The following is a 21,447-nucleotide window of genomic DNA, read 5'->3' as shown; positions in this document are numbered from 1 at the left end:
CAGTTTATGTCTAAGGCCTCGGCCATACGTAAGGAAGCGGCACAGGAAATTTCCTCACTGGAATCTAAAATTTCTGCGCTTTTGGCTCAACATAAACTTGCCCCGTGCAACTCCCTACTCTCCCAGATAAATAATCTCAAAGGCCAGTTAAACACCCTTCTGTCGCGGAGGGCGGCAGCTAAACTGCAGAAGCTCCGTCAAAAATTTTACGACAAAGCGGATAAAATTGATAGCCTTTTAGCTAATAAGCTGAGAAGTAAGCGGGCTATAGGACTGATAGAAAAATTGCACTCTTCAGTATCAGACACACTTACTTATGATCCTAAATTGATGGTGGAGGAATTTCGGGACTATTACAATTCCTTATATAATCTCCCTGCCCCCCCTCTTCCCCCCGATGGTCCCCAGGGAGCATGTTCATATTTGCAAGATGCCCCTTTGCCGAGTTTGACGGAGCAACAGATCTCTCTTCTGAATGCAGATATATCGCTGGAAGAGACGGTTGCCGTCATCAAATACATGCGATCGTCAGCTGCCCCTGGTCCAGATGGCTTTACCGCCCAATATTACAAAACATTCCATACAGAATTGGCCCCACACCTTAGCACCAGCAACCGTACAAGCAGACATTATTGTGATTCCGAAACCAGAAAAAGATCCAACACGTTGTTCCAACTATCGCCCGATTTCTTTGCTAAACGTAGATCTTAAGATATATGTGAAAATCTTGGCCAACCGCTTAGCTCCCCTGCTTACACATTTGATACACCCGGACCAAGTGGGCTTCATTTCTGGTCGCCAGGTTTCCGACAATACCAGGAGAGCCATAGATTTGATACACTCTATTCATAAACAAAAGCTACCCTCGTTGCTACTAGCATTGGATGCCGAAAAGGCTTTTGACAGAATCTCCTGGCCCTTCGCCTTTTCAGTACTCCGGAGGATGGGGTTTTCTGGCAAATTCCTTGAAGGTATTTCGGCGCTCTATAGGTCCCCTACTGCCACGGTTTCAGTTAATCGCCTCACCTCAACCGCGTTTAATATCACTAATGGCACCAGACAGGGATGCCCGCTCTCCCCGTTATTATTTGCCCTGATTATGGAACCACTGGCAGCCCGGACCGAGCTAATGTAGATATAGCAGGAGTGCGGGTAGGCCCCTCTGAGCATAAAATTGCGCTATACGCTGATGATGTTCTTATATCCCTGGGATCGCCATCTCAGTCGTTACGGCCGCTCCTCTCGGAGATTGACCTCTACTCCAAATATTCAGGTTATAAACTCAATACGAGCAAGACTGAGGTATTGAATTTTTATATCCCCGGCCCGACTAAGCTCTTACTGGAAAATTCCTTCCCATTTCAATGGCATAAGCAGAAGATCAAATACCTAGGAATTTTTCTCACACATAGCCGCCACCAACTTTACCAAGCTAATTTCCCCAGGCTGTTAGATCGCATTAAATCAGATTTGTCCTCTTGGTCCAGCCTCTTTATCTCCTGGGTGGGTAGGGTAAACTCGGTGAAGATGAACATGCTCCCTCGGATACTTTACTTGTTTCAGACCCTCCTGATTTTTGTTCCACCATCGGTTTTTAAATTCTTACAATTTCACACGTCACAATTCATTTGGGCGAATAAGCGTCCCCGTGTCCGATTGAAACTCTTACAGCGCCCAACATTTAGTGGTGGCCTAGGCATTCCAGACTTCAGGAGATATTATCTGGCCACACAGCTCTCACACTGCGTGCAATGGTGCAACCCCGAATCTAGAAGGGTCTGGGTGTCTATAGAAGCTGCCGAAGTGGGTCTCTCTACTCTCTCTTCTCTGGCTTCTAAAATCCTGTCGCCCCAGAACTATAGTATTTCATCCCGTAGTTTCCCGCTCGTTAATGATTTGGGACTCTGACAATAGGAAATTTGGCTTGGCCCCGGCCCCATTCCCTATCATTCCAATATTACACAACCCTGCATTCCCTCCTGGTACAAATAAATCACTGTTTGCTCCCTGGCAGGATAGAGGTATCTTGTATCTGAATGACATCACCAAGGATACTAGTTTTCCACAATTCTCTCAGATTCAGGACAATATTGATATCCCCTCTCGGTTTTTCTATCAATTCTTACAACTTAGACATTTTCACTCCTCGATGAGCCATGTCCTCTCTAGCAGACCCCTAACCACGTTTGAGACTATTTGTTTCAGACGTCACTCAACCAAGGGGTTAATTTCCTTCATATATACTATTCTCAATGGGAATACTTCCGCTCAACGTGATCCACATGAGAGAGCATGGGAAACGGACCTAGGCTCGGCTCTAGATGACAAGGAATGGTCTGAGGCCTGGGGTAACGCAGCATCTAGTTCCATCTGCGTTAGAATCAAGGAGAATGTCTATAAATTGCTATATAGATGGTACTATCTACCATCTCGCTTGAGCAAAATGTACCCGGGCACGACGGATAGATGCTGGAGAGGATGTGGCGCAGAGGGCTCTTTCCTACATATATGGTGGTCGTGTCCTAAAATAGTGCATATGTGGAGGGAAGTGATTCAAATTATATCTAGTCTGTTGCAGATCTCTATTCCTTCTGACCCTAAGTATATTCTCCTCCCCTTAAATTTACCAACACTAACGAAATCTCAAAATAAACTACTATGTCATATAGTGTCTGCAACAACATGTCAATTAGCCGCAGATTGGAAAAACCCTATCCCGCCTTCCATGCAATCTATAGTTGCCCGTATATGGTACGTTTACCGCATGGAATATATGACTAGCATTATTAATGGCTCTCCTGGGTCTTTTGAGAAGGTTTGGAGTCCGTGGCTGGCCACCCAGCATGCCCCTTCACCCTTTACCATGTGATACCCTGCACGAGACTTAAGGAAACCCCCCCCCCCCCCCCCCCCCCGGGGAATCTATTCTATTCTATCCTATTCTATACTATTCTGTCCTTTCTTCTCGGTCTTTATCTCCTCTAGACCGTTTTTCTACCTTTCCTCTACACTGTTCATCAGTTTGCTACGTTGCTAACTGGCTCTGTTCCTATTTTACAATACCCGCTTTCTGTGTCGAAAATGGGTTACTGTCTTTATCTTTATCTGTTCAGTTATCTTTATAATTGCCAAGGATTCTGCTATACATATAATGTACTTGGTTGAATTTACTATCTGTTGGTATTGATTTATATTTGTGACCTTATGAATAAAAATTATTAACAAAAAAAATAAAAAATGATTGCGTTCCACCGCGGGCTCCCGGAAGCGGAAGTGATGTGTTTGCAACACAATTCCGGGTATAAGTAATGCCGGCACTAATGCGTGAAAGCAGCGGTCATATGTTGCTTTTTGTGCCTATTGACATTTGGAGATGAAACGCTAGCTTTATTGGTCCAAGTGCAGGGCCGTCTTAACAGCAGTGTGGGCCCCTTGACACAGCAATGTACTGGGCCCCCTACCCATCCTCCAGCGGTAAGGGTGGGAGGTGCTATCAGTGGCAGCTTTGATGTCCCGTGGGCATTAGGGGGTGTTCTATCTTCCGCTTAGCATGTAGGACCTGGAGCAGTAATTTCTGCTAATTACTCCTTTACTGCACAGATGGGGCTAAACTGTAGAAGGGGGCATTGGATTGAATGAAGAAGCCCTGGTACATGACTTTTAGGGTGGTAGGGGGTGTTTAATACGTAGGGGAGGGGTGGATAGTGGAGTGAGCTTAATATTTATCATATTCCGGTGGGAGGGCAGCTTGCTTAACTGCAGATATCTCCAGTTCCTAAAAATATATTTTTTAGTTTTAACGGGATAAAAAACTAGAGAGTCACACTTTTCACAAGGTACGGGGAACTTGGGGATCAGAGTTCAGGAGCCATAGCAATTCACTGACAACAATATAAAACTGCATACCAGGCGTGTGGAGCTGGAGCAGGGACCAGCTGCTGGAAGGCTGATATCTCTGGTTCTGGGCATAGTAGAGACAAGCTGCCAGTGTCCACTGAAAGGGGAGAGTCCCAGCTTTTGGATTATATCCACAGAAAAACTCTAACTCAGACAGAACCTGAGATATCTGGCTCGGAAGAGCAATTAACAGGCTTGGATGGGGACCACTGCTTTGAGGTCGGATATCTCCGGTTCCCCAGGGCCGATTTTCAAAAATCTGGTACCCCTGGAAAGAGGGGACCCTCAGCTATCAGTTAAGATGGCCCTGTCCAAGTGAATATATACTTAAGTGTGTATACGATTGAGCAGGAAGACCTAACAAGGATATATGTTTTGGTGTTATAATTAGGAGATACTATCCCCAATTTCTCATTTACACCAAGAAGCACACATACTTTTTAGGTTTTAAGATTAAAAAGTTATTTTAATGCACACACAAGTAAAAAAGTAGTTAAGATCAGCAGGCAATTGGTAGGTATCAGACGTGCACAGAGTAAAACATAAATGAGCTTATCTGTCCAATCATCTGGATACAGGCATGAGGTACGTCCCTACGCGTTTCATCTGGATATCAGACTTCTTCAGTGGGATACAGTATATATGTATTCTGAGGGGGCCCCAGAGATATCACTGTACCGGGCCCCAATATTTCTGTTGACGGCCCTGCCTGTAGGGTATATACGTATGTTGCTTTGCTGACACATCCGAACGCTTCCCTGCAGCATAGTTCACAATGCACTTAATCAGCATTTCCATCAAACACCAATGTATTATGACGCGTGCTAACACTCCTGAACTCTGATTTGAAAACAGGTTTTATTGAAGCATAAAGTGTCACATAAGCAGACAACACAATGAACAATAGTACAGGTAGATATGACAGAAAAAAAGTGCAGAGACAATGTACCGTATTATAATGATACATGGAATCATTACAGCAGGAAGAATAAAGAGCCAGTTATGCCATACAGAGATCAATGTAATAGGGGACAAATAACATACAAGTTTTAAAAAAGCAGCAAAGGAAGATCTCGCAACATCTCCTCTATACCCACCCAAGGCGCACAAAGGAACATTAAAAACTGACAGTCCCCCCAAAACAAAAATTAGAGCTGTATTTGAGGGATACATATGATATCCCAGGAGACGGGATGCGGACTGTCACTATACCGACAGAGGCACTTTTTTCAAAGTGGCATAAAATTACCCAAATATATATTTATAACCAAATTTATACTTAAACCCCCAATTTAATTTTAGCACTTATTTTAATAAAAAAAACACTTGATTTCTATAATTTTTTTCACTTTTTTCAAAAACTCTCCCGAAATCCCGGCAGTGAGTACCCTTGTGGGCTCGCCACGCATGTGGCCCAGTGGCCCACAGGTTCTGTTCCCACTTGGTTGTATCCACCAACCGTTTGGGAATACCGGGCAGGTGTCAGGATTGTGTAGCCATAGAAATCATTGTGCCTTATACCAATGCTGGGAAATTATCCCATTTGAATGTGTATATTGCTGATTTATTTTTCCCCCAAGTATATTACAACTACATAACATGGGTAGGGTACAATTAGGGAGATTGCTAGACTCTTCAGGGAGTCAGGGAGATTGCCACTGTAATTCAGGGAGTCTCTCTGACATTCAGGGAGAGTTGGCAAACATGCTCTATTGCTGGGTACACACCTGGCCAATCCACCAACCTACCTGACAATTGGTAAGTGCACAGACATATCGCTCGGTGTGTACCCAATTTAAACATATCCCTGACTTGCACCTCATTGATTCTAAATGGATAGAATGGGGGAAGGGGGGGTTGGGCATGTTTATTCTCTATTTAAAGTTGCACATAGTCGTGTATACTGGTCAAAGGGCTGTTGCGGGTTCTTGAAGCTATGGTCTGTGCTACTGCTGCTATAATCAACACATACCTTTTCAGTGTTAAAAGAATCATTTCAAAAAAGAAATGTAAAAACAAAAACAGATTCTATCCTGCCAAAATTGACAGCAGCACCAGCGCTTATGTTCTGGGTTTAGGGCAATTTCGGCTGGAACAGCATGGAGAACTGGGATTTAAAATGAAAAAATCCTATGGCACAACAGGCTCTAACAAGCCATTGATGCCCACACATGCTGGTTTTTGTAGTTCATATGTTTATTATGATTTGCACATACTATAAAATAGCACACTAAATAAATGAAGTGAATGCACTTTTTTTGCCAGCATATTCTCTGCCTGCACTTTTAACCCAAATCTGTCCAACTGAAAATAACCCCCTTACTAGGCAATAAGAATGAAATGTTTTTAAACAATCATGCATGTGTGTAGCAGTTGAGGTACTGTGAAGTACATGAAGTTACATGATACTTAGAAATGTAACAACCATCTACTGGGTACTGATCTTTTCAAAGAGCAAATACTGGACTGGACAGGTAAAGAACTATCCACTCATTGGGCCTAATTCAGAGTTGATCGCGGCAGCAAATTTGTTAGCAGTTGGGCAAAACCATGGGGGTCATTCCGAGTTGATCGCAGCCAGCAACTTTTTGTGCAGCCCTGCTAAGCAAAAAAAGTTTTCCGCAACCTAAGGCTGGAGCTACTTACCCTGTGCGACGGATCCAGCGACGATCCTCCCGGCTTTGACGTCAGATTTCTGCCCTCTGTTTGCCTAGACACGCCTGTGTTCGGACGACAACTCCCTGAAAACGGCATCCAACGGTGAGTATCCGCCCCGGAATGCCTCTCTCCGCTGTCAATCTTCATGCGATCAGAGCTGCGTCTTCTTTTTTCGCTGTGCATGACGTTGCCCGGCGACGAAGGCCGCTGGGCAATGACACGCGTGCGCAATACGTATGTCGCGCATGCGCAGTTCCAACCCGTTCGCACCGCAGCGAAGAACTGCTGCGTGCGAACGGGTCAGAATGACCCCCTATTTGCACTGCAGGTGGGGCAGATATAACATGTGCAGAGACAGTTAGATTTGGGTGGGGTGTGTTAAAACTGAAATCTAAATTGCAGTGTAAAAATAAAGCAGCCAGTATTTACCCTGCACAGAAATAAAATAACCCACTCAAATCTAACTCTCTCTGCAAATGTTATATCTGCCACACCTGCAGTGCACATGGGGGGTAATTATGAGTTGATCGCAGCTTCAAGTTTGTTAGCAATTGGGCAAAACCATGGGGGTCATTCCGAGTTGTTTGCTCGTTATTTTTTTGTCGCAACGGAGCGATTAGTCGCTAATGCGCATGCGCAATGTCCGCAGTGCGACTGCGCCAAGTAAATTTGCTATGCAGTTCGGAATTTTACTCACGGCATTACAAGGTTTTTTCTTCGTTCTGGTGATCGTAATGTGATTGACAGGAAGTGGGTGTTTCTGGGCGGAAACTGGCCGTTTTATGGGAGTGTGTGAAAAAACGCTACCGTTTCTGGGAAAAACGCGGGAGTGGCTGGAGAAACGGAGGAGTGTCTGGGCGAACGCTGGGTGTGTTTGTGACGTCAAACCAGGAACGACAAGCACTGAACTGATCGCAGATGCCGAGTAAGTTTGGAGCTACTCAGAAACTGCTAAGAAGTGTCTATTCGCAATTCTGCTAATCTTTCGTTCGCAATTTTGATAAGCTAAGATTCACTCCCAGTAGGCGGCGGCTTAGCGTGTGCAAAGCTGCTAAAAGCGGCTTGCGAGCGAACAACTCGGAATGACCCCCAATGTGCACTGCAGGGGAGGCAGATATAACATGTGCAGAGAGAGATAGATTTGGGTGTGGTGTGTTCAATCTGCAATCTAAATTGCAGTGTAAAAATAAAGCAGACCCCTGCAGCCCCCCCTGCAGTGCACATGGTTTTGCCCAACTGCTAAAAAATTTCCTGCTGCGATCAACTCAGAATTACCCCCATTGACTCTTAGTTAATAATTTAGGAACCTAACAGGCTCCCATTTGATCCCATGCTGATCTGCTATTTATTCTGTTTTTATCAAGGATCAACCATAGTTGAAAAACATCTGAAAAACAGACAGCCAATCTGTGACAGGGATTAATTAGAATTCAGTACTGTTTGAGTCACCAGTAGTTCTATTGTGAGTATTCCTGTTATGCTTTGCCATTTATTGGCTTGTTATCTTGCTAATACAAGCTGTCCTCGGAACTCAGGCCACAAAGAATTGATAGAGGAAAATGCCTGGAAAGACCTGATAGTAGCAGATGTCTGTGCCCTCTCTGGGAGATAATGGTTTTAGTAAATCAGAGGAAACAGCTCAGTTTTATATGCAAGAATATGTGTGCTAGCGTATTGGTCTACTTGGCTATATAGAGTCATCACTTAAAGTGGATAAAGGCTCACATGCACACTTTTCTAAAACTAGTGGTGCATTGTCTGAGCTGTGTTCATCGTGAGCCTGAATTACACATGGATGTAAAGATGTCCTGTTTGAGTGTAAGCAAAGATGTGTCTGGATACTTTAGGGCTGATGCAGAGTAAAACGCAAGTCAGCCGTAATTGCTCTCACTTTTCATTCACAGGAGTAAATACGTGTATTCGCTCATATGGCCCCATCTGCACTCTTAAGGTGGGTACACACTTAGCGATAAATTAAATGACGTCGCTCATTTTGAACCTTCCTGAGCGACGTTGTTTACTTTATCGCTAAGTATATGCCACCGTCGAGCCTTGCGTGGCCCCGCAGGTCGTTAACGACCCTCACTGTCGGCCGTGCAGTCAGCTCAATTTGTACTGTCTCCCCAAAACTGCATGCACGGCCCAGCCGTGGCGTGACATCACTGAGCGATATCATTTGCATATCGCTCAGTGTGTACGCACTGTCGCCAACCACCCCGGCAGGGAAGCGAACACACTAGGCGACATCGCTCATAGAGTACACGGCCTAGTTTATACCCACCCTTAGTTTCATAGTTATCATCATTATCAGTGCCACTTGTGCCATCCCCATCCAGGGTGCAAAAGATCTGTCTGAAAGCAGATGTGCTCATGTCTGCACTGCCGAATCTTTCATCCATTTGGCCTCACTACATATGGATGGACAACCAGTAACCGACCAGTTACACTCCTTCTCGCAAGTGGAGATGCAACAACAGCACATCTTCCATACCTACATGCACACAGCCCTGGAGATCTACAAAAAACGACTTTAATTTAACTCTGCATTGGTACCTTTGTTTTTAAGCTACACATATCTAAAGATACATGCACCCTTATAATCTGCATCAGAGCAAAGATGTGATAACTAATCAATCCCACAAACTGCACCCAGTTTATGCAGATGAAAAATGCAGGTCTTGTAACCAGAGGCGTAACTAGGGTTTTTGGAGCCCAAGGCAAGATTTAGACTGCTCCCCTCCCAAAAAAAAAAAAAAAAAACCCACACAAAGAAAACCACACACAAAAAGACCCACATAGTACATTATGAAAAAAAGAAGGGGCGTGGCCACTGAAAATGGTGTGTATCAACATCACACGCCACCCTGTTTCACGTCACACATATTCTTTTCAATTCCACATGCACCTTACCTATATGATGGCTTCTCACAATGTGGACCCTCTGAAGAAATGCATCCTCTAAGGCAGATGGCGTCTTCAGTCGGTATTCACTATTCATGTAGGAGATGACATCGTCCAGAAGATGCCTGTTCGTGTAGGAATATTAACAAGGTCAGCATTGTACAACAGCGGTTCAACCAGACTCACATCCTGCCCCCTGCGTCTCTCAGCCACACTATCATCTCCCCCGTGTCTCTCAGTCACACCATCATCTCCTCACTGTGTTGTCTCTCAGCACACCATCTCCCCCCTTTGCATCTCTCTGCCACATCATCATTTCACACACAAATAATTGTATATACAGGCAGTGGTGCAAGTAGAAAAAATGTCTTAGTGGTACTGTGTGCGCGCGTCTTCTGCGTGCGCACCAAAAAATTGGTGTGGCCACATGCCACCCGGGGTGTGGCCAATGAAAAATGGGGCGTGATACGCATATGACCCCAATAGTCCAGTGCCAGATACATATATGCCCCCAATAGTGCAGTGCCAGATACACATATGCCCCCAACAGTGTCAGATGCCCCCACGGTGCCAGATATGCCCCCACGGTGCATGATATGCTTCCACAGTGCCAGGTACACACATGTCCCCACAGTGCCAGGTACACACATGTCCCCACAGTGCCAGATATGCCCCCCACAGTGCCAGGTACACACACATGCTCCCCACCCAACAGTGCTGCTCACCGTTGCTGCTCTGGCTGCTGCTGCTGTGTGTGTGTGTGTCAGGGAAGGAGAGCGCAGCGTGCGCATCTCCTGCCCCTCAGTGCTCAGTCCGTCGGCGGCGGGTAGGATTTCAAACCAGGCGCCAGTTTGTGAGCCAGTCAGAGCTTGCGGACCGGCAGACAATCAGAACTCGCGGACCGGCAGCCAATCAGGGTTGCAGCGAGTAGCGGCCTGCCAGCGCGCAGGAGCTGTGGTGGCAGGGAGCTACTCATCAGGTACAATAGCATCTCCGCCGTGCAATGCTTTTGTACCTGTGCAGGGTTGCAGGGCCTGACCCCCCCTCTGTCAGGTCTGCATAGCGCCCAGGGCACATACCCTGGTTACACCTCTGCTTGTAACTAATGTATTTCAAGATCCCTGTAAGTGAAAATAATATTTAGATGAAAGGGATGTGCCTAACTTGCAGCTGAATGTTCTCATTATGCTGGACATGCATGTTGATGCCCTCTATTAATGGCAAAGGAGCTGTAAGTGCAAGATAAGTGTGAAAGCAAGTTGTGTTCCTGCCACTTTTGGGGGAAATCTGTCCATTTTCAGGCCTGCCAACTGAAACTGTCTGGCCAAAATCAGTACAGTTGGGGTGCATGCATAAATGGGTCAAGAACTGTGTTTACAATATTAATATTATAGGTATGCATACCTATCACTTTTTATTAATTTCTGTCACTTTAAATGTCCCTTTGACATTAAGCACAACACAATTCATCTCATTGTGTTTGTCTGTGATTGAATCCACCTGCATCAGTACCACACCTCACATAATGGGCTGGATACTGGTTGCACGCAATCTGCACATGGTGGTGATTCAGGTCCAGTCGCAAGGCAAAAATGTACGCAGTGCACTGATGTTGGGCACATTGCGCATGTGACAGGTTAACCTCTGATAATTAAGATACTATCCTCTTGTGACTGGAAATAGGTTGGTTAAGTAGTTATATTTGAAATAAATATATATATATATATATATATATAAACACACACACACACACATATATATATATATATATATATATATGGCAAATACCACTGACTCATCACAAAATCTCCTGAACCATAAGGCTGGACTTCCTTGCCAGTGGCAGTTTTAGAGCAGTCAATTATTCAAATGGGGGACACACACCCAGCGATCTTTGACAGTGTTAAGGGCTGGCAGTTGATGTGGCTCCCCTATTTGAATAATGTGCTGTTCTACAGCTGCCACTAGCAAGGAAGTCCAGGACAGAGCATTGTGTCCTACCCCTTCCGCGACTTGGTATCCCCGGCACCATGCATTCTCTATAGTCCCAGCTGGGTGGGTTGTCTTAACTCTCCTCTGTGAGGGGGGAAGTCCCAATAATCATCACACCCCTTTTAACCCCTTTGTGGGTGGAATTTAGAAAAATCCCTTCTTAGTAGGTGCCTACGTCACAAAAGCAAGTACTGCACAAATTTCAAGTTCCTAGTCCTTATGGTTCAGGAGATTTTGTGATGAGTCGGCGGTATTTGCCTTTTATATACAAATGTACGTTAAGCTTGCTGGCGATACCTAGGAGAGCACCGACTTCATAACAATTGTATATTTAAATGCTGCCCCATATATATATATATATCTGCGGCAGGGCTGTTATAGCGTACCCCCCAGTGCATACTGAACACTTAAGCGGTGGCTGCTGGCCTGGCACAGGAGGGGGAGTGGGCACTCTCTGTTACATTTCTAAAACTTATACGGCTGTGATCTTGATGGAGAAGGTACAGAAGTGTTGCTTTGCAGGTAGAGAATGATGTCATAACAGCAACTTTGTGTTGTAGCTGTAATAAGCTAGTCATGAAAGGGGAGAAATTCAAAACAGGTTTTGTTCTGTTAAAGCCTACTGTTGTGTTTCTATAGAAATACATTTAGTATATTCTATTGCTTTGCGTGCAAGAAGGCAGCAGATGTAACATCTGAATAAACAAAACCTAGATCACACAAAAACACAGAAACAATATAGTTGATTACAGACTCTTGCTATAATAATATAATGAAGCTTAAATAGCAAGGTGAGATAGTTTCATTTTCATCGCTCAAAGCTCAAAACAAATTGCTTATTGCACTCCTTTCTCACTGTCCATTTAATGGATTATCCCAGTGGTATCCAAACTTTCTTGAATCACGGCACCCTAGAATATCAGCTTTTTTTTCCCCGGCCCCCCCTAAAATTAAAGTTTTGTATTGATATATATTGGAAAAAAATATTAAAGTGTGCCTACCTGTCATCTGTAGGTTCAGTTATGTGGTGGTTTACAGAGTTGTGCTACTGATTGTCCACATGTTTTATGATTGGCAGCCACTAGCACTGGTTTTGCCTATCACTTAGACAATAAAAAATTAAATTTGGTCCTAAACTACCAACCCGGGACACCCTTGCAAGAGCCTTGGGGTACCCCAGAGTTCCACGGCACACGGGCTGATTCAGTATCGGCTGCAATTGTGCTGAAAATCGCTATTCAGCGATTTCAGCACATGTGCACATGCGCTCACACCGGTTTACAGTTACATTTACAGTTAAAGATAAATTATTTGAACATAAGAAAACACAAATATATGTTGGAGATGTGGTTGGGACATTGGAATGTTCCTGCATACCTGGTGAAGTTGCTCATAACTGGTTCCTATTTGAAGCGAGTTTGGTACTCTTGCTAGCTCTATAACAGGTCTATCTGTACCCATCACTCCTAAATATTTTCTTTTACTACTGTGTATCCCTGACATCACCCATCACCTATATAAATTGTTTTGCCATCTGATTCTAGCAACATGTGTCGAATAGCAGCAGGATAATTCAGACCTGATCGTAGCAGCAAATTTGTTAGCAGATGGACAAAACCATGGCCCTCATTCCAAGTTGATCGCTCACTAGCTGCTTTTAGCAGCATTGCAAACGCTAGGCCGCCACCCTCTGGGAGTGTATCTTAGCTTAGCAGAAGTGCGAACGAAAGATTAGCAGAACTGCTACTAAATAATTCCCTGCAGTTTCTGAGTAGCTCCAGACCTACTCCTAGACTGTGATCACCTCAGTCCGTTTAGCTCCTGGTTTGACGTCACAAACACGCCCTGCGTTTGGCCAGCCACTCCCCCGTTTCTCCAGCCACTCCTGCATTTTTGCCTGGAAAGCCTGCGTTTTTTAGCACACTCCCTGAAAACGCCCAGTTTCTGCCCAGAAACACCCACTTCCTGTCAATCACACTACGATCACTCGAGCGATGAAAAAACGTCGTTCTGTGATAAATAACTTAGCGCATGCACGCTGCGTACCATGTGCATGCGCATTTTCCACCTAATCGCTGCGTTGCAAAAAACGGCAACGAGCGAACAAATCGGAATGACCACCCATGTGCACTGCAGGGTGGGCAAATATAACATGTGCAGAGAGAATTAGATTTGGGTGGGGTGTGTTCAAACTGAAATCTTAATTGCTGTGTAAAAATAAAGCAGCCAGTATTTACTCTGCACAAAAATTGGATTACAGTTGTTGAATTGGATTACAGAAATGTGCTGCGCTGTTATAATCCATTCTGTTTAATAAACCACTGTTGGTTTTTCATCTACCACTGTGCCTGAGTGATTTGGAACCCGGCATCTTCACATTTGGTGGCAAGCAGAGGGATCACTCAGGTTACAAGCATGGATGCAAGATATTACAGCAGAATGGAGGCAGCAGCACAATATTACAAAGACAACAAGAAGAGAGTCCTGCAAGAACTGTGTCATGCAAGAAAAACTGTAATCAATGCAGTGGATACCAAGGGGTCCCTAATTGGAAAATTGGCTCAATGGGACTTGGAGCACCCTTGTGATGAGGAGGAAGAGGAGGATATAGTCCAGGACCCAGCGGAGGGGACCAGTAATGGAACCAGGGCAGTGGAGCTTGTGGATGGAAGTTCATCAGCATATCGGCAGGCTAGGAAGCCAGATATGAAAGAACCAAAACCCAGATGCGCTGCCACAGCTGCCAGTAAGAGAGCGTTTCCCTAGGCTCGGTCACCTAGCTTCTGATGAAGCTAGGTGACCAAGCCTAGGGAAACGCGTTAAGTGTCAAGCTGCTGCCATCATTCGTGTCCTGTGCTTTAAAGGATCTTGATATGGACTTTCTATTTCTACATTTGGAAAATTTCCCCTGAGGGACTTCATCATACAGCACTGATTGGAGAAATCCAGTTTTCTTACAACTGCTACAGCCTGTCTGCTGTCTACTTTCAAGTTTCTGGAAGCCTCCATCACCATGGGTAACACCAGCTGTACATAAATACCATCTTTCCCAGGGAATTATTAACATTTGCCAGTCCGGGATCCTTTTAAGGACACTTACCAAGCAGCAACTATCATTACAATTTTTTTCAGCTCACTTTATGCCCTTATACATGTTTTTATTGGATTAATCCATTTTTATTTGTTGCATGTGTTGTTTTAGATAATAAATATACTTTTTTAATTCATCCACAGTGGTCTATTAATTTTGGAGAAAAACAAAGCGCCAGTTCATTCTCTAGGAAGCCAGATATGTTATTTATATTTACCAAGATGCAGTACATTTGGGAGTACTGGAATGAAGCTCAGCGGGTAATCAACATGTGGAGAGTATCCAGCATACAGGACAAATTTTGTTATCTGGGGAATGCGTTCATGCACTGCAGAAGTGAAGCAGCCACATGGAATCTTCTGGGGGAGCCAGAGTTTGTGGAATTCAGGGAGAAAGTGATCGCCACAATGGCCCAAATGACACAAAGAATACAATATACAGAGACGGAGGGACAAGTCCACAGTAAATTGTCTTCCCGGACAGAGCCAGAGGAAATGGCATTGGATCGGGGGCCTCTGGATACCCCAGCATGGCGAGACCAGTGTTACAGGGTGGATGCTTAAAGGCAACATCTGCAACAGCTTCTCCCATACCCAAGGGAAGAATCTGGCCAGTGTTCTATACGGAAGGAAGCACGCGTTGAAGTGAAGAAAGCAGTGACCACAATCCAGGCACCCCAGGAGGAACTGCACTACAACTTCCCTTTTACTGAGATGGAAGATGAGGACTTAGTGAGAGAGTGCCAATAACTGTCTGCCCAGTATATTACACTGGAGAAGGCCGACCTTGACCAGATGGATGCAAGGAAGGACTGGCCATTTGCGGGATTGGAGGATATAGAAACCATCGCAGAGTGCCGGCTAGACACTGAGAAAGAAGTCACCACGGTCACCATCAGAGGCGTAACTAGGGTTTTTGGAGCCCAGGGGCAAGATGTAAAATGGCGCCCCCCCCCCCCCCCCGAAAAAAAAACATAGCAAAAGAAGCAAGTGCGGCGCGTGCAGCGAAAAAATGGGCGTGGCCACAGACCAGAAGGGGTGTGTCCACGCTCCAGAAGGGGTGTGGCCACTGAAAATGGCCCACAGTGCCAGTTACATTGCCCCACAGTGCCAGATACAATGCCCCACAGTGCCAGATACACGCCCCACAGTGCCAGTTGCATTGTCCCACAGTGCCAGATACAATGCCCCACAGTGCCGGATACATGCCTCACAGTGCCAGTTACATTGCCCCACAGTGCCAGATACAATGCCCCACAGTGCCAGATACATGCCCCACAGTGCCAGTTACATTGTCCCACAGTGCCAGATACAATGCCCCACTGTGCCAGTTACATACCTCACTGTGCCAGATACATGCCCCACACTGTGCCTGATACATGCCCCACTGTTCCAGTTACATGCCCCACTGTGCCAGTTACATGCCCCACTGTGCCAGTTACATGCCCCACTGTGCTCTCCCCCCCCCCCCCGGTCACCTACCGAGTCACCGGCGCGGCGGCGCCGCTTGTTCTATGTGAGGGGAGGAGAACGCCTCTCCTTCCCCTCACCGCTCCAGGACAGGCCTCCGGCGGCTGTGTGGCGCCGGTTCGCTAGCCAATCAGAGCTCGCGGACCGGCAGCCAGTCAGGAGCCGGTCCGCAAGCTCTGATTGGCTAACGCCGCCGGAGGCCGGACACAGCAGCACTGCTGGCAGCGCTGCTAGGGCTTTCAGCGGCGGTGAGGGGAGGGAGAGACGGTGCGCTCTCCTCCCCTCACATTTCGGCTTTCGGCGTGACGCCCTGGCTGGCGGTGGCGCCCCCCTCTCCTGGGCCTGCCAAGGCGCCCAGGGCACGTGCCCCACTCACCCTACCCTAGATACGCCTCTGGTCACCATACCACCACTCGAGCAACAGAACCTCCAAGGGAATTCCTCAGATGAGCACTTACCAGTCCTGGCTACTGAGCCATTCCCAGTGTTGTGTTTGGGGGAGGAGGAATTGGCTTTTGAGGGAGAAGACCTGAACAGGGATCAGTCAGTCCTGTCATTTTCTCTGCAGCCACATGGGGAATTACCTGATGGAACAGTGGAGGTGGCTTTTGAGGGAGAAGAGTTATGAGACAAATTGTCGGATTTTGCTACTTCCCTGCAGCCTAAGTTCAGTTTGCCTTTGTCAATAGGGCAAGAGCCCCAACATGTTACTGCCATTGGGCAGATTTTGGACACGCAATCCGGGGAGGAGGGGAAGGAGAGCCCCACACTGTATCAGAAGCCATGGGCAAGCGCCTGCATGTTCCCGTCCTTATGCATCTTACAAATTTATGTTTGGGATACCCCCTCCTGAAGTGCTAGAGGCGAGGGATGTAATGCACCACCAGGAGTGAAACTGCTTTCAGCCAGCATCCCACAATTTGCTTGTTCTCAGGTGGGAGACCACGGAACGAGTGGGAGAGGTACAGGCATTTATAAGTATGTTTTGGGCCTACAGTTATTTGCCACCAGGGACATATAATTGGGAATCTGGTGAAGAACTGAACAATTGTGAATTGCTAATCATAATTCCACCAGACCCAAAAGGCCGGTCATTAGACTCTTCAGGAAACATGGCCCTCAGTACTTTTGACCCAGTTGGGGTTAAAGTGCCAGCTAGTTTGTGCTGCCCAGGCACAGGGCTTAAAAGTGGTGGAGGAACTTCTGAACTGCTAACCACCCTCTCACCAAACCTAAAGAAAGACGTAGTGGATTGTCCCAACAGCCTCGCTTGGACATTGAGGACTTTACCTACAACTTGCCAGGACATTGGGCCTAAAAAGTGGGAGAGGAATGTGAGAAAATGAGGTCTGTGACAACTAATATAGATATGCCTCGTTTCCTGTGTCAAATATGTACTTTTTATACCCATATCCATCCAAATCATCTGTTTGTTCATTTTCCATAACATGTCCATTTCTGCTCACCCAATACTGTTTTTAAATCAATCTTAATATTGTTAATATAATGCAATTGTGTTGTTCTCTGTTACCCTTTAGATAATGATTTATGTTAGACCTATAGTTTCCTATTGTTTTCATACACCACAGTGGACACTGAACGGTTGAGTCATATAAGGTACCATTGTCCCTTTTTGTTTACTTCCTATTGTCCAAAAGTGAGCTGACCAGACAGGGTGGCTCTCTGGCTGATATAATCACCTTGATTAGAATATGTATTGTATTCCAATGCTGTAAGATCCTAAGACAAAGACGTCACACACACCCATGCAATATGAAGCTTCTGGAGGTATAAGTAGAGCTACCCGGAGAGCTGAAGGGAGATTCTTTGACCCTAGGCTAAGAAGTAATGTTCTGCCAGGGATCCGCTGTGGAACCCATTATTTTGGACTTATCTGGCACTCTGTGTTGCTGGGAGAGATACTCTGCTCTAAGACTAAGAAGTAATATTCTGTCAGGAGTTTGTGGTGGGAATTGTCATGTGGAATTGGATTACAGAGATGTGCTGAGCTGTTATAACCCATTCTGTTCAATAAACCACTGTTGGTGTTTTATCTACCACCATGCCTGGGTGATTTGGAACCCGGTATCTTCACAGTCAGGTTTACGGTCTCTTGATTTTGTAAAGGTGATGTAAATGTGCTAGATTCGGTAATTTGGGAACGTCTGAGTAACAGTAGGTAACACTGTTAGCAGGTTGGTGTTTCTGTCTAACATACTGCATTGCATTTGCCCTCAGCATTTGTCCTCTGTAGGAGTAGGTGTTTTGTTTACTGCGGGTACATATACTCCAGAAAGATTATATTAATAGATGTCAAACCTTAGAATACTGTGGGGGATATCTTCAAGCAGTAAAACTTCTACCTAGCAGATCATAGGGATGTCCAACCTACTGTACAATAACTCTGCCATTCCTTTGATGACTCCACAAAACCAGAGCCGGATTAAGGGGGGAGCCCAGGGGACACATTACCCTGGGCCCCCCAGATTTAAGGGCCCCCCGTGCCTTCCGTCAAGCACTGGTAGTTTTTATTTTATTTTAGGAAGTTCATGCATTGGTGGCAGTGGTGCAAACTTTCCCCTCTCTGCAGACAAATTTTGTGTTTCAGAGACGGAGACAGCCTTGTCTCCGTCTCTGCACCCAGCGGGGCCACCCACAGGCACTTACGAACTGCCGATGTCTTGATAAAGGCCTACGAATAGGCCGAAACATGTCGACCAGCTGAGAGTGTGGATCTATTACATAGGTATGAATCAAGTACTTTTCCAAGGATTTTTTTGTATATACGGATTTAAAAAAAAAATAAAAAAAATAAAAAATTTTTATGTCTTTTTCTTTTTGATTTATTTTTATTGTGAGTCTTGCTGCTACAATCCTTTTTTAGACTTCTGTTTTTTAAAAAGAATTTCTTCTGTTAGCTGTATGTCTCCCCGAAGATGTGGGGTATTTTTTAACAAATAAAAATTGTGTTTTTTGCATATGGATCTATTGTGATTGGAACACATTTTTTTTGAGAATACTTGCCACTACGGTGGATTCAATACACACGGAGACAGGAACTTTCTTTTTCATCCTGGTCAGTCTCCCAAAGAAACCCAGATGAGCTTACCCATAACCATCTTTCCTGTGAGTAGGGTACACCTGATATTTTTCTCACTAAATACAAAGAAACCTTGATGTGCTTCCATCAGCATTCTTTTGTGTGAGTGAGGTACGCTTCCCTCCCTTTGGGTAAAGTGGGCTTACGATTTGATCAGAGCGGTGGAATAAAAAAGATACCTTGATGGGCGTTTTCCCCTCTATAGAAAGAGTGAGTCAAGGTACACCCCCGCATGGAGAGTGATCTCTATTCCTTTAAGGATGAGTGCATGCATTGAGAAAAGAAAGTATTGTATTGTGTAGCGAAGTGTTGTACTGGTTAAAACGATATCACACATATATATATTCCCTTTTTTACGGCAACACCCACACGAGAGGGAGGGACATCTTGCTTAGAAGGAAGAAGGTATCAGCAGTAAAAGAAACCTTTACGTGTTTGAAGCAGCCTCCTTTATTGTGAGTGAGGTATGCCTATCTTTCTCATGTAAAAAGGGTCACCGTGAGAGTGAATCTTTCGAACACAGTGGTGGATAAAAGATACCTTTATGAGTTTAACCTTCTCTCTGGGAAAGTGAGTTGGGGTACGCCTCTTTGGTGTAATTATCACGTCTTTCACTGTAGGATAAGTCCAGAAGCAAAATATATTTTATGGACTGTTAAAGAATCTTTACCACCTATTAACCTACACTATAGATGAGTGGTGTACATGTGAAAACGATTTCACACATATATATATCTTTTTTCACGGCAACACCCATACGAGAGGGAAGGACTTTTTGCTTAGGAGGAAGAAAGAACTATCAGCAAAAGAAACCTTGATGCGTTTGAAACAGCCTCCTTTATTGTGAGTGAGGTATGCCCATCTTCTTCACGTGCAAAAGGGTTTAACCGTGGGAGTGATTCTGTCTAACACAGTGGTGGATGAAAGATACCTTTATGAGTGTAATCTTTTCTTTGGAAAAGTGAGTTGGGGTACGCCTCTCTGGTGAAATAATCACGTTCTTCACTGTCTGATATGTTCAGTTAATGAAAAGATAACCATGGACTATTAAAGACTCTGACACACATTTTTACAATCCTTTCTTTTCATGGTGACATCGACACGAGTGAAAGGGAGGTCCTGTCAAAGAAGAACATTGAGGAACGTATTGTAAAAGTACCAATCACGTTAATATCCTAGCGCCTGTATTTGTTTGAGTCCCACACATTCTTTTTGTCAAATTTGTTTAAACTTTGAATTCTGGTGAGATTCAATTGTGGTGAATCACGGCTCGGGCAGCTTCCAGGGCGCCTTTTACAGGGGTTCTCATATCCAATTTTTTTCTTTTGAATTGGCTGCTCCTCACTGAGAGCTCTGCCTCTGATCAGCTGAGCTCTCTGCCTCTCGAACACACAGTGGAGGGAGCTGCTGAGCATGTGCAGCAGCAGCAGCTCCTCCTATGTTTAACTCACATGGACTCCGGCAGAATCTCCTCCTCTGTTCAGTTGGTTAGTGGTGTGTGTGTGTATATATATGTTGTAGGTGTGTAGTGTGTGTATATGTTGGTGTGTGTATGTATGCATGCTGTGTGTGTGTGTGTGTGTGTGTTAGTGTGTTTATGTATGTATGTATGTATGTATGTATGCATGGTGTGTGTGTGTGTGTGTGTGTGTGTGTATAAATATATATGTTGTTGGTGTATAGTGTGTGTGTGTGTATATGTTGTTGGTGTGTAGTGTGTGTGTGTGTGTGTGTGTGTGTGTGTGTGTGTGTGTGTATGTTGTTGGTGTGTAGTGTGTGTGTATGTATGCATGCTGTGTGTGTGTGTGTGTGTGTGTGTGTGTGTGTGTGTATGTGTGTGTGTGTGTGTGTGTATATGCTGTGTGGTATGTATGTATGCTGTTTGTGAGTGTTTATGAATGCTATGTGTGTGTTGTGTGTATGTATGCTAATTTTCTATTTAATAAAATGTGCTATCCTTCGTTTCTGCCTCCAACAGCTTTCTGCTCACTTTTATCAATCATATATATATATATATATATATATATATATATATGTAAGGAACCTCCCCTTCCTACAGTATATACACTATATTTAGCCCTCAGGGGCCCCCCTTGTCTAAAGTACCCCGGGCCCCCTGGAGCCTTGATGCGGCCCTGCACAAAACACGCCCTTACCAATGGATCATTCTACTGTATCAGGAATATTCAGTACTGCAGACACCTTTAGTACCCACTGTAGCTTCAGTTTTCTGACAGGAGTGAACCCAGTGAGCCATACTTACAGTATATACATTTTATTACTCCCCTCTGAGAGAAGCAGTCACATAATATACTGATTATATATTTGCATTAGCTTAC

At 44.9% G+C, this 21,447-nt stretch overlaps 1 protein-coding gene across 3 annotated transcripts in view; it reads right to left on the bottom strand.

Annotated features, from left to right (window-relative positions):
- SYTL5 (synaptotagmin like 5) overlaps nt 1–21,447 on the bottom strand; it is a 513,325-nt gene that overhangs the window by 371,836 nt on the left and 120,042 nt on the right. For all 3 annotated transcript variants that reach the window (XM_063955564.1, XM_063955566.1, XM_063955567.1), the window contains exon 2: nt 9,466–9,581. The gene's annotated coding sequence lies outside the window, so the exon portion shown is untranslated. The remainder of the gene's footprint in view (nt 1–9,465; nt 9,582–21,447) is intronic.

This window comes from Pseudophryne corroboree, chromosome 2 (assembly GCF_028390025.1).
Source record: "Pseudophryne corroboree isolate aPseCor3 chromosome 2, aPseCor3.hap2, whole genome shotgun sequence".
Lineage (NCBI taxonomy): Eukaryota > Metazoa > Chordata > Amphibia > Anura > Myobatrachidae > Pseudophryne > Pseudophryne corroboree.
This window is presented reverse-complemented; position numbering and strand designations above follow the sequence as displayed.